The sequence below is a fragment of the Mus caroli genome, chromosome 3 (genome assembly GCF_900094665.2).
Source record: "Mus caroli chromosome 3, CAROLI_EIJ_v1.1, whole genome shotgun sequence".
Classification (NCBI taxonomy): domain Eukaryota; kingdom Metazoa; phylum Chordata; class Mammalia; order Rodentia; family Muridae; genus Mus; species Mus caroli.
Window position 1 is genome coordinate 92,973,154 of NC_034572.1, and position 11,894 is coordinate 92,985,047.

Genomic DNA, 11,894 nt, shown 5'->3' on the forward strand with positions numbered 1-11,894 from the left:
TCTCTGTCTGTCTCTGTCTGTCTCTGTCTGTCTCTGTCTGTCTCTGTCTGTCTGTCTGTCTGTCTGTCTGTCTCTCTCTCTCTCTCTCTGTGTTCCCCTCTCTATTACAGAGCTCACTTCTCTTCCTCCATGGACTTGGGATGATGCACCAGGAGGAAGCCTTTAGCCTTTGTGCTTACCTTGATAAATGTTATTTCTATCAATTGTGTATTGTAATCTCAGTTGCAAATTATCTCAATGATCTTATAGTTGCTCATAGTTTATGCATAGCCACATCAAAATGTGAAGCACATACCCTCACACACAAATTTGTAATACACACACACACACACACACACACACACACACACACACACACATCTCTATTTTAGCATCAAAAATCCAACTGCATGAACTAGCTTTCTTTGGCTTTTAGCTTGATCCTGATGATAAAGGTGTACTTAAGGAGTATATTCTAGTCTAGGAGAAAGAGAAGGCTCGGATACTGTAGCAGATGGAATGGGTACTCCACATACCACATGCCTTCAGGGGAAGTTTCTGCCAAAGGAAAGATCCTACATGACCAGTAGATATTAATTAATATGTAATATGAAGATGAAAACTGAGCTTCCATGTGGGGATTGAAAAAGAAGAAAAAAAGTGGAAGCAGGGTAATAAAGTGGTGTGAAAAACTGTGAGCAAGTACAGACAGTGAAAAACCTATGTAATGAAAAGGCTGGAAGGATTTAATCAGAGTCTGTGTGGAACTGAACTTGATATAGCCAACTCTACTGCTACACACAGAACATGAGCAAAATGCATCACAAAATATAACCAATGAGAGATTCTTTTCCTAAAATAGAAATGTAAGAAATTTCACACCCAGGGCAGGAGCCTCAGGTGACCTACAAATTGAGCTGAGTTAGTACCAACAATGTCCTTGAGAAAAATACAGGGTTTCCATTGTCCATGAGCAGTTCTTGATCTCTTTGTAGGATATTTCTATAACTGTTCTGACTTCAGGACAGTTATCAAGCCAAGGCAGTGTTAACTGACATGAAGGACTGTCAACTTCTGTCAGTAGACTTCCCACCTGAAGCTCCATACCAGAGGAATAAACAGAACCCATACCTGAAAGGGCCATACAAGTGTGGAGTTCTTCTTTTAGAATATCTAAAACTTCCTTAACACCATGTTCACCCTGGAAAGTAGAAGGGAGGGTTACAGAGGTTTGAAAGAACATTTGGACCACCAGATGGTTACATACCATGTGTACATTCTTTACAGTTTCAGGGAGGATAGAATCTATGAAATCAGAATAACGTAGAGATTAAAAGAAACCAGTGGGGAAAGGGTGAGTCAAGGACTCTGAAGTATGTGCAACACTTTAGAGACCTGAAGGTGAGGTGACTTGAAACAATTTTGCAAGAAATTGAGGAAATGTCTTCACTGGAAGATGGATTAGGAAAACCACGAGAATGAGTCCTGAGCTCTGCATGCTAGCAATCTGACCTTGCAGGCAAGGCCCCAAATGATTGGCCTCCCAAGAAAAATGCACCTAGCTCCAAGGGCCAGTGCCTTCAACACATCATTGCCGGTTCGAACCCCACCATCCATATACACTTCAATTTTCCCATTGACAGCAGCCACCACTTCTCTCAGAGCATCAATCTGAAAGTGAAATATGCACACAGCTTTGGATATTCCTATTTTCTTTCTCAAAAGGTCATGGGATGAATGTCCTCTCAAAGTTGAATAGGACCAGGAAATTCAAGCAAAGGCCAAGACCTTTACATATCTATCTCCAACTGTGCTTTCATCCAAGGGAACTCAGGGCCCTGCTCCCAAGGCCCACAGACTCCTGAGGACTGAAGCTTGTGTTTCCTGAACTCCAGGAGACTCCTCCAATTCTATATTGTCGAGGGCAGCAGGCCCCATCTAGAGCCAGGAATAAGGATCCCTGAAGAGATGTTTCTAAGCTGACTTTAGTTATTAGCTGTATTTCTCTAAAGGAAACTGGGGGAAAGGAATTGAAATAGAGCCCTCAGACTCTGACACTGGGCAAGAAAGCCATTGGAATGCTGTGCCAAACTGAGCATAATAATAATAATAATAATAATAATAATAATAACTACAACAATAAAGTCTAACAGGGAGAAAACAACTCTGTCCTTTGATGTCTGTATGGAGGAAGCACTGGATGTGTTTTGAAATAACTTACATGGAATAACTAGAGAAAACTCATGTCCAAGTATCATTTGGAATATGTATGATGCCATGAAGAGGAAATAAACGTATTTATAGAAACTTCTCTAGTNACACTCAGCAGTGCAGTTGACAATGACTTAGAAGTAGAATGGAGAAGCCAAGTGTGGTAGTGCTTATAAACTCATTCAGAAGCAGAAGCCAAGAGAACCAGGAGCTCAGCACCAGCCCGGGCTACATAATATTACATAGCTACATCAGAGAAACCAATAGGGCCTGTGAGATGTTTCCACAGTAGAAAGTACTTGCTGCATACACACACACACACACACACACACACACACACACACACACACACACACACATACACAAAACACACACACAACAAACTAACAAAATTACAAAGCAAATCAATAGAATAATAACAGTCAAAATTAACTCAGCCTAGGGTACAGAGTGGTCCATTTTTTAGTAGGTCAGAGAGGACATCTACTGCAGCTCCCTGAGAATGCTGATTATCTATCTGTAGCACAGTGACAGCATTTGTTATGGAAACAGACAGAATGGGCTTGCTCGTCTGTTGTAAGAACTTTCTTTTGCAGATGCAGCTGTGAAGGCCATTCCTTGTTCAGGGTTAAGGATGAGCCCNAAGTGTTGATAAGGCTGAAATCAAAGCTGTGTTCTGGTCCTTAAGCTCATTTCCTTGTTGGTTTGTTCCTCTTGTTTGAGTCAGGGTTAAGAGAGAGGAATACTATCTCAAGGCTCTCTCCACCAAGGTTTTGATTTTGTTGTATGAAAACTTTTACTTGTTGAAAGTAATTATATGAGAAGAAATAAGGAAAGCAGATTCAAACCCCATTATTAACAATAAGGCCCCATTCACTCTGTCAATGGGCAGATTTGTAAGCCTGATCCTGGGAGAGAAGGACCCCTTACCAGCCTCATGTTCCCTCAGTTTCCCTTATCTTCCCCTGCATTAGGAAGGAGGCATAACTGTACCTTCCAGTCGAGCTTTCACTAAGAGACACAGCAGAGTGAGCCTCTCTCTGGACAGGCCTGTCTGTCTACTTCCTGCTCTACTAGCAAGGAACTGGTGGAGGAGTGATGAGTACTGGAAATGACTCCATCCCATAAGCCTTAGACCAAACAGGAGAACAGCTTAGAAATTTCTGCTTCTCTTGGAATCTCCCTTTAAAGAATTAATCAAGGAAACACGAAAATTATTAAATTTAAGGATGGTTACTGATTCTTTGTTATAAATAAATAAATAAATAAATCAACAGATACAGGGGTACAGGCCTCTAATTTCCACACTAAGAGAACAGAGATTGGGAGATCGAAGGCCCAAAGCTGGTATGGGCTACCTGGTGAGACCTTGTCACAATCAGACAACAAACAAGCAACCTAAACAAAAAGAAACAAAGTAAGGAAACACTGGAATCAAAGAAGATGCTCAACACCAAGGGGATCATTATATTAAACTGTCCATTCATGCCACGCCATTAAAAAGTAGAGAGACTTATACTGAAATTAAAAAATAAAAAATGTGCTTAATACATTGGATAACTGAAAAGAAGGAAATTACAAAACATATTAACATGTGAACATTTTAAGCCACAAACGATGTATTTGTATTAACAAGCATCAAGAAATTAACATCAATGATTGAGATAAAATTTGAGATTCTTTTTTAAAAAAATCCACTTCCTTCTGTTTGTGGATATCTTTTCATAAGAGGCCAAAGGAACTGAGGAATAAAAGGCTTGACTTTTGTTTGCTGAATTGTGCCAAGTATTGCAGGAACAACATTTGGAGAAACAATAGCATAAATATGACTATGAAGACAAGCTAACAACTGGTTTCCATGTAAAGACTCTTTGTCCACTCTCCTTTACTCATTTTTTTCCCCCCATGGGTGACTTGCAGATCGGACATACATTTGTAAGCTACCACAGGCTATTGTAGATTTCAGTATTAGATTCATTGGTGTACGACAGACTAGAATATTTGTGCCCTGCAGTTCCACTTTGAAAACTGATTACATGCCTATGGGAGGTACCGCTCCTTTCTGCATATGTCAGAGAGGAAAACTAAGTTTCCAGAGTCTATGAAGATGCATTAGCTTCAATCTGATTACTTCTGGAAGAAGACAGGGTCTTCAATACCTTTCAAATATCTCCCTTGGTCTATTGTGAATCTGTACTCATTAGTTGATGTCTCTAAACTCCAATACTCCTAACTGTCAAATAGGGATATATCTATTTTGCAGCAATGTCACAAAGTGTAGACATGTTACACATACAGTTTAGGAAAATAGTCAGACAAACATGATTAACCATCCTTAAGATCCATAGGAAATATCATGATAAGGCAGAGGGCAATGTGTACTAGATTTAGTAGGGAGCTTTGGCATAGAGCATCCGGACACACCCCTCTGACGTCATTCTACTTACAGAAGCAGGAACCTCATCAAGCTGCCTCCCACCATGGTTGAAAACAATGATGCCTCGGATGTTTTGCTTCACTGCTAATTCTGCATCCTCTTTTGTCAAAATCCCTTTCAGGATAATGGGCAACCTAGTTATATTCTGAAGCAAGGGGAGATCATTCCAGCAGAAAGATGTACTTGGCATAGACGTGGGAGCAGGAAGTCCAGACTTTCTCTGTAGGAAATTAGAAAATGACTCTTAGACCCAAATGAATGCTCACTTGATTCATTCAAAAGATGAGGTGCATTTGGAGCACTGTCATTTATAAGCTATGAAAACCAAGCAATGGCACTCAATGCTGATGCTACTTCCTCTCCCAAAGGCTGTATGAAGAATTTCTACTTTTTATGGCTTGTTCACTGACCATTAATCAAATGTCTTTGATCTAGATAGACATGATGACAGATGAGACAGAATCTATACTTAAAAGGGTGGGGTATGTAGTATGTAAAACGAGTAAGAAAAATAGTGAAAGGACACAGTGACATTTTATGGTTGTCCTATATTCATGAGCTAATAAAACCAAAACAAAAAAGATCTTAAGCCAGGCCTTGCCTACTATATAGCTTTGGCTCATAGTACGCAGCACATTTCCTTAAATTCTAATGTTCAGGGACACATAAGAATCATAGGTGCCAAGAATCATGGCTGACAAGGACACTGTTATCTTAGCCTTGATTTTTGCTTTCAAGGGCATGCCATCTTTTTCAATCTTCAGAATTTAATAAAGAAAGTGTTCATGGTAGTTCCTTAATTGAAAAGTTTCCAAAAGATATGTTGCAGAGCCCTGATGATTCTGGATGAGTTTTAAGTTTTCAAGGTAACAGACTAGAGCCCCAGCTGGCTAGATTGGCTGGCTATACAGTTGACCTGTGAGTGTCCTCTCCAGAGAGTCAGTTTGTCTATGCATCCTATGCAAACGTATCACTTTCTGAACCCATCATGAAATAGAAAGTGTGAGAATAACACTTTAGTTTGCTCTCCAGTTCCTACAAAACTCATCCCTAAGGCTCTCCTGTCTCCCAACATCAGCCCTGGCTTGAACATCTCTGATGACAGACAGAGCATCTCCAGAGAAGTGAGCATTTGATCATAAGTTCTGCCTGCCAGGAGGCACTAGAAAGGAAAAACAAAACAAAACAAAACAAAACAAAACAAAACAAAACAAGTCAGCCTCTTTAACTGCTACATTTCCAGTGTCTGCCATAATAAGGCAGGTAGGGGAAAATATTTGCAAAAAAGATGACAAGAGAGTGGGAGGAAGGGAGGGAAGGAGGAGGGAGCAGGAAGGAAGGGAGGGAAAGATAAAGGAAGGGAGGAAGGATGGGAGGGAGAAAGGGAGGGATGGATGAAAGGAGAATGGAGAAAAAGAGGGAGGGACACTAATCATGTCTTCTTATCCTAAATGCTTCTTATATTAAATGTCCATTGAGTCTAATATCTCTCTCACCTCTCCAGGGGATCAGAGATCCTTCAGCATTATGTTTGCCTCCAAATCCAGCAGGTTTCTCTTGTTCCCTCACCTATTGCCAAGTACAGGCACATCTACAGTGATCACCAAAGCTTTGAAACCCAAGGCTTCTAGCCTATGAACCATGTGCTTGTTGATGTCCCAGTCTGGCTGCACATAAAGTTGGAACCAATGGAGGCCTCCAGGGGGCAGCAGCAACAATGTCTTCCACAGTATAGCTGGCATAACCACTGATGACATAGCAGATGTTGGCCTCCTGAGCAGCTAGAAAGCAAGGAGCATGACCTAGTTTGGAGGGCAGAAGTATTCTGACCTTGCCTCTGGACAGGTTGCCTAGTGAGTGGAGAGAAAGCCTGAGTTCATTCTACTTCCCCATGAGAGATGGTATGGTTCAATGGAGAGGGTTAGTGTTTGCATTCTCTTCCGTGTAAGCTACTCTGTAGGGGGAAGAAGTATGCTGGAGAATGAGAAGGATGAATCACACCCCTCTCTTTCTGTGCTGCTTTGAGGCTTAGTTTCTTTATTTGTCAAATGGGAAAGGTACTGATAAATGTCATGGCTACTTTTATCAGTTCACTCTGTCTGCCCAGGGCCTTGATCTCACTGTGAAGCTGCATCCATGGCCAAAGAATTTGTCCTAATCAAAAATTAATGTTAATGCCTCAAGTCAGCAGGAAAGTTTGTGTCACTCCACTACAAGACAATACATTAGTACAGTAAGTCAACCATCTTCATATAGGACATTAATGTTTCCACTTAGCTATGCCTGTTTGTCTCTTTAACTTCATACTCATTGCCTCATGGAGTCTAAGGGGAAAAATCAGAAAACTTCTGGGAAATACATACACACACACAAATACATCCTGTCGTATACCACACATACCCACACTACACACATCACAAACACACACACACACACCCCTCACGTATACCACACACACCTACACCACACAACCTGACATACAAACACACACACACCATACACCATATACACACACATCAAACACATACCACACATACACAGAGGCAAGTTGGAGTCAAGAGGATGGACTCCCAAGAATGTTTAGTGTTATCTCTTCTCATTCATTATTGTTACTATCCATGTTTGTGGAGGCCACAGGGACAGACTCGACAGGGCCCACAAAGACAGGCCTCCATTGAGTTTATTAGGAAAGAGCTAAAACCACCAAAACTCTTTTTGATACACAAGACAAGGTCAATCAAGGAGAAGAGAAGTGGACTACTTAGAAAAGAGCAGCTACCAAGCCCTGTGTGAGGATTTGGGGGAAAAAGATTTCTCATCATCCTAAATGTAGACTCAGAATTCAGCCCCATCTCTAGCCCATGAAGCTACAGAGGGTCTGATTCAGGGGGGGGTCAGCAACTCTCTTTAAAGGAATGACTTGAAGTCTCAGCATATCCTATTTATCAATAGTTCATCTTTTACTGGGATCATCATTATGGACAGTATTTCCACATTCTACATCAGTGTCACACAGCTGTGGCTTATGCAATCCCTTAGTCCCCATAGGACTGATGTTCCTAAGACCTTTCTGTAAGAGGTCCTGATGCTCCCTACCACTTATCTGGGTGAGAACTCTCACTTACTTCTGGCCTTCTGGAAAGGCAGCCTTCAAGTGGAACCATACCTTTAGCTGTGCTCTTTTCTCCATCTGCCTAGGCAATTGAATGAAAGGATGTGGGTGAGATGCAAATGGGTGCATTGATCTCCTGCCCTTGGATTGTGGTCCTGGTGTCTATCTTTGACACATCTCTCAGGTATCTGGGACGGAGGCGGATTCTGCACTAGACAGACAATAAGATGGCTTATTTTCCAACTTGGCTATTCTTTCTGGAGCTGGGACCCTAATTCACAATGCAGATTTAAGTAGATTTAGATCTCTGAACCCTTTTTAGGATTAATTTGCTAATCCTGAATAAGCAGTACAGGCTTAGGAGAAAGCAACTTTCCAGGGTATCTTTGCCCACTAATCCAGTCCCCTTTGAACTGTTGGTAAACCAATGTCCACTTTAGCTTCTGTCTTGCACTGTTAGAGTACTGTTTTTATGTCTTGACTCTCAGTGCTTAGGTGTTTAATTTAGTCTTTATCAGCAATGACTAGACAGGGAAAGAAAAATTCAGGCATCCCCTGAAAGAAAGACAAGGCAATAAAGAGTTCAAATCCTAGAAGACAATCATGTCTCCCAATACCTGACCCTCAGGGAACTAATTTATTTGATTTATATACTGCTTTACAGAAGGTAGGGTAATTCACAAGTGATATCTAAAACATTATTTTACAACCCATGAAAACTTGGAAATAGCTGTTGTTGGCACATGCTCCAACCCTTAGCTTTTAAGTCCAGTTCTCATCCGAATCAATCTACCATTACCCTTAACATTCTTTTTCTGCAAAACTTGAGTCCTTTCACCCCCTTTACATTTTTCTCCTTCAAGGCACACTTTTGGGAGCTCAGGCTATCTAGATCTGCATGTAGCTTGTCCACCCTGAACTGCTGTTGTTCCTGTTCCATCTTTTCAGCAAATGAATTTGCTGGAATGCAGAGAACTGATAAGTCACTTAAACTAGATCTAAGATAGATTCTCTCTATAAAATTTCTCCCCAACTCCCTATCCCTCATCCCTACCCTATGATAAAACAAAGAAGCTTGCCATTTTCCTGTCCACTATGTGTTCACTAAAGGCAGAACTATTCCTATGTCAGGAGCTTTCAACCAATGCATCCTAGAGTAACAATGGAGAGGATAAAGAGCAGACCTTCTAAATGCTGCCATGTTGTCATTGTAGGTGATGCCATCATCAGCTTCTCCTTCAATAAAATCCCAGGACGTCTTAGACAGCTGATTTTGTGCATGTGCTTTAAAGTCTGCTTTTGTGCATGTGCTTTAAAGACATTGCTGGGCCTTCTAAACAGAAAAACAAAACAAACCCAATGAGAACACTTTGGGCATAAATGGGTGGGGGCAGAGTGTGAAACTGCTTAGTTGCCATATCTGTATGTTGGTGTTCCTTAACTCAGTGCACTCCTGCTTCCCCCAAACCAGAGGACTTCCTTCTTCTCACATCCACTCCCCATACCTAATCATCTGATCTTCTGAATGTCTACCATGGCNTCTTCCTACATTCTACACACATGGCTTTAGATCATAAAGGCTGCACCACACCTTAAGGGATTACAACCGAAGAGTTTCTTGCCTCCTCACCTCTTTCTAGGTGGCATGGATCCTTAATGAAATGGAAGTCTCATTGAACATCTAGTGTCTCCAAGTACCCATATCACCTCACTTGCCCCTTTCCAGGACCTGCTTCCTAACTGCTTACTTAGTGTCATGTCTCAGTGGCCTTAATTTCACTGTGGTATGGCATCCATACCACTATGTGAAAAATCAGCTCTGCTGTGATATCAGTGTGAGTTCCCAAGATCTCTAAGATGTCTGAATTATTGAGGATACAAACAACATGGTGAAAACAGCTGATTATTTTGGGTTGCCCCTTGGCTAGGTGATTGGATATGTTGCCACAAGGTCACTGCCTTCTACCTTTTGTTATTTTTGCCAAGAGCATGTTTTTCCTATTTATTATCATCAATGATCTGAACCCTGCATCTAGTACATGGGACTTTTAATACAAGTCAGCAGAAGAACTGAAGAGGGCTTAGTTTAGAGCTCACCGGAAGTTTCTCCAATAGGAACGAAAGAGTGAGATCAACAGCTGCAAAGACGCTGTAGGAACTTGGGTTGGTCACACCATTCAGGGCTTGTACACAAGAAGATTCTGGAAGGAAAGGATGGAAAATGCAAACTTTAAATACCTAGCCAACTCTGGTGCAGGAGATAACAGTGTAAAAATTACCCTGGGCCTAAAAGTAGAAACCAGAGGACTTTTAAGCTATTGGATAAGGGAAAGGTTCATGTACCAGAAACTCACTCTTCAATCAGAAATGGCAAATGACAAAAATTCCTGATGAAAATGTGGGGTGCTGAATATCTTAGCTCAGGTAGAGATGAGGCAGAACTGGTCTGAGGTCAATCGGAACTAGGCAAAAGCCCAGTGTGTTTTTGTTATATCTTATTGTCTCTGTTCATTTTTTTAATTTGTTTTCCATCCTCCCTCACCTTTCCTTGCTCCTTGCCCTCCCCTCTCTCCTGCCCTCTTTCCTCTTCTTTCTTCCCTTCCCTTTCTTCTTGTATGCTATCTTTGTCAAGCATTGGTGGCATGCATATGATTTGGGACACAATAACACACACACACACATGCACAAACCTTGCATGTATGCTGACTTTACCCTCAGCACAGGGCTTTGTAGAGGAGGAGTGGGATAAAGGAATCAACACAGGCAATGTAATTAGATATGCACAAAATAGAGGGCAGTGAAAGGAGACCTTCTACCAGGAGGTGGAAATGAGAGGATGGGCTATTAGGCCAGATGGAACCTTGTAAGTAGAAGGGATACTGTGTACAGTCTCGCCCAATGTGTGTAGGAAGCTTCAAGTTTCAATGTATTGATGAACCATCCAACTGAGTGATCCAGGGATGGGATAAGGATGTCATGAATGCCTATCTAGGCAGTAAGGCCTCGGTGGGGACTGGAGTAAGGAATGTGGATGACTGCAGCAAAGCTAAGCTGACAGAGAGGAGGGAGAGNAGGCAGGATTAGGACTTCCAGGGGATGGGACTGGATGCTTAGATCCTAGCTTCATTTCTGTTGNTGTGACAAATGCCCTGACCGGGAGCAGTTTCAGGAGAAAAGTTTATTTGTTCTATGAGCAATCTCAGGTTACAGTCCATCATTCTGGGGAAATGAAGTCAGGGACTTAAGAGGCTGGTCACACCACAAATGCAGCAAAGAGCTGAGAGCAGCAAACATATCCATGGGACCTGCTTGCTACATCTGCTCCCTAGAGCTTTCTTCTGTCTCATATGTTTCCCATCTTGATTAAGAATAGAGGAGTACATCTCATCTACTCCATTTGCTCCAGAAGGCTTTCCAGGAAGCTGAAGCTCAGTACTCACTGCCTTCCATAACATAGTGAGTAGGGCCTGGGTTCTAGCTTCTGACTCATGCACTACTCACTTCTCTACTCCAGGGAGAATAAGACATCCTTAGATCTTGACTTTTCCCTCAACTCTGTGCACCATCCTGTCTAGAGCCCATATGAGAAGTGACGTGTCTGTAATAAACCACAAGCCTGAGTTAGAGATGGGCAACAGGAAGGAGGCCTCAGGTTCAGCATAACATACATTTTCTTAGTTTTCATATCACTACACCAACTTCTCCTCTTCTTACCCTCCTCCTCCTCCTCCTCCTCATCATCATCATCCTCATCCTCATCCTCATCCTCATCCTCCTCCTCCTCCTCTTTTTCTGAGACAGGTATTGTCTATGTTGCACTGGTTGTCTTGGCACTCACCTTGTAGACCAGGTGAGTTATAAAGAGTTCTGGTCTGTCTCTGTCTTTCAAGTGCTGGGATTAAAGACATGTGCCACCACTGCCTGGATATTTTTTTCCCATCAGATCATTTGTGTGTGTGTGTGTGTGTGTGTGTGTGTGTGTAAAGATTTTTTAATTAGGTATTTTCCTCATTTACTTTTCCAATGCTATCCAAAAAGTCCCCAATACACACCCCCTCCACTCCCCTACCCACCCACTCCCACTTTTTGGCCCTGGCGTTCCCCTGTACTGGGGCATATAAAGTTTGCAAGTCCAATGGGCCTCTCTTTCCAGTC

At 41.9% G+C, this 11,894-nt stretch overlaps 1 pseudogene; it reads right to left on the reverse strand.

Moving 5' to 3' along the window:
* Window positions 1–800: 800 nt before the first annotated feature.
* Window positions 801–9,039, reverse strand: LOC110291889 (annotated as a pseudogene).
* Window positions 9,040–11,894: the final 2,855 nt, after the last annotated feature.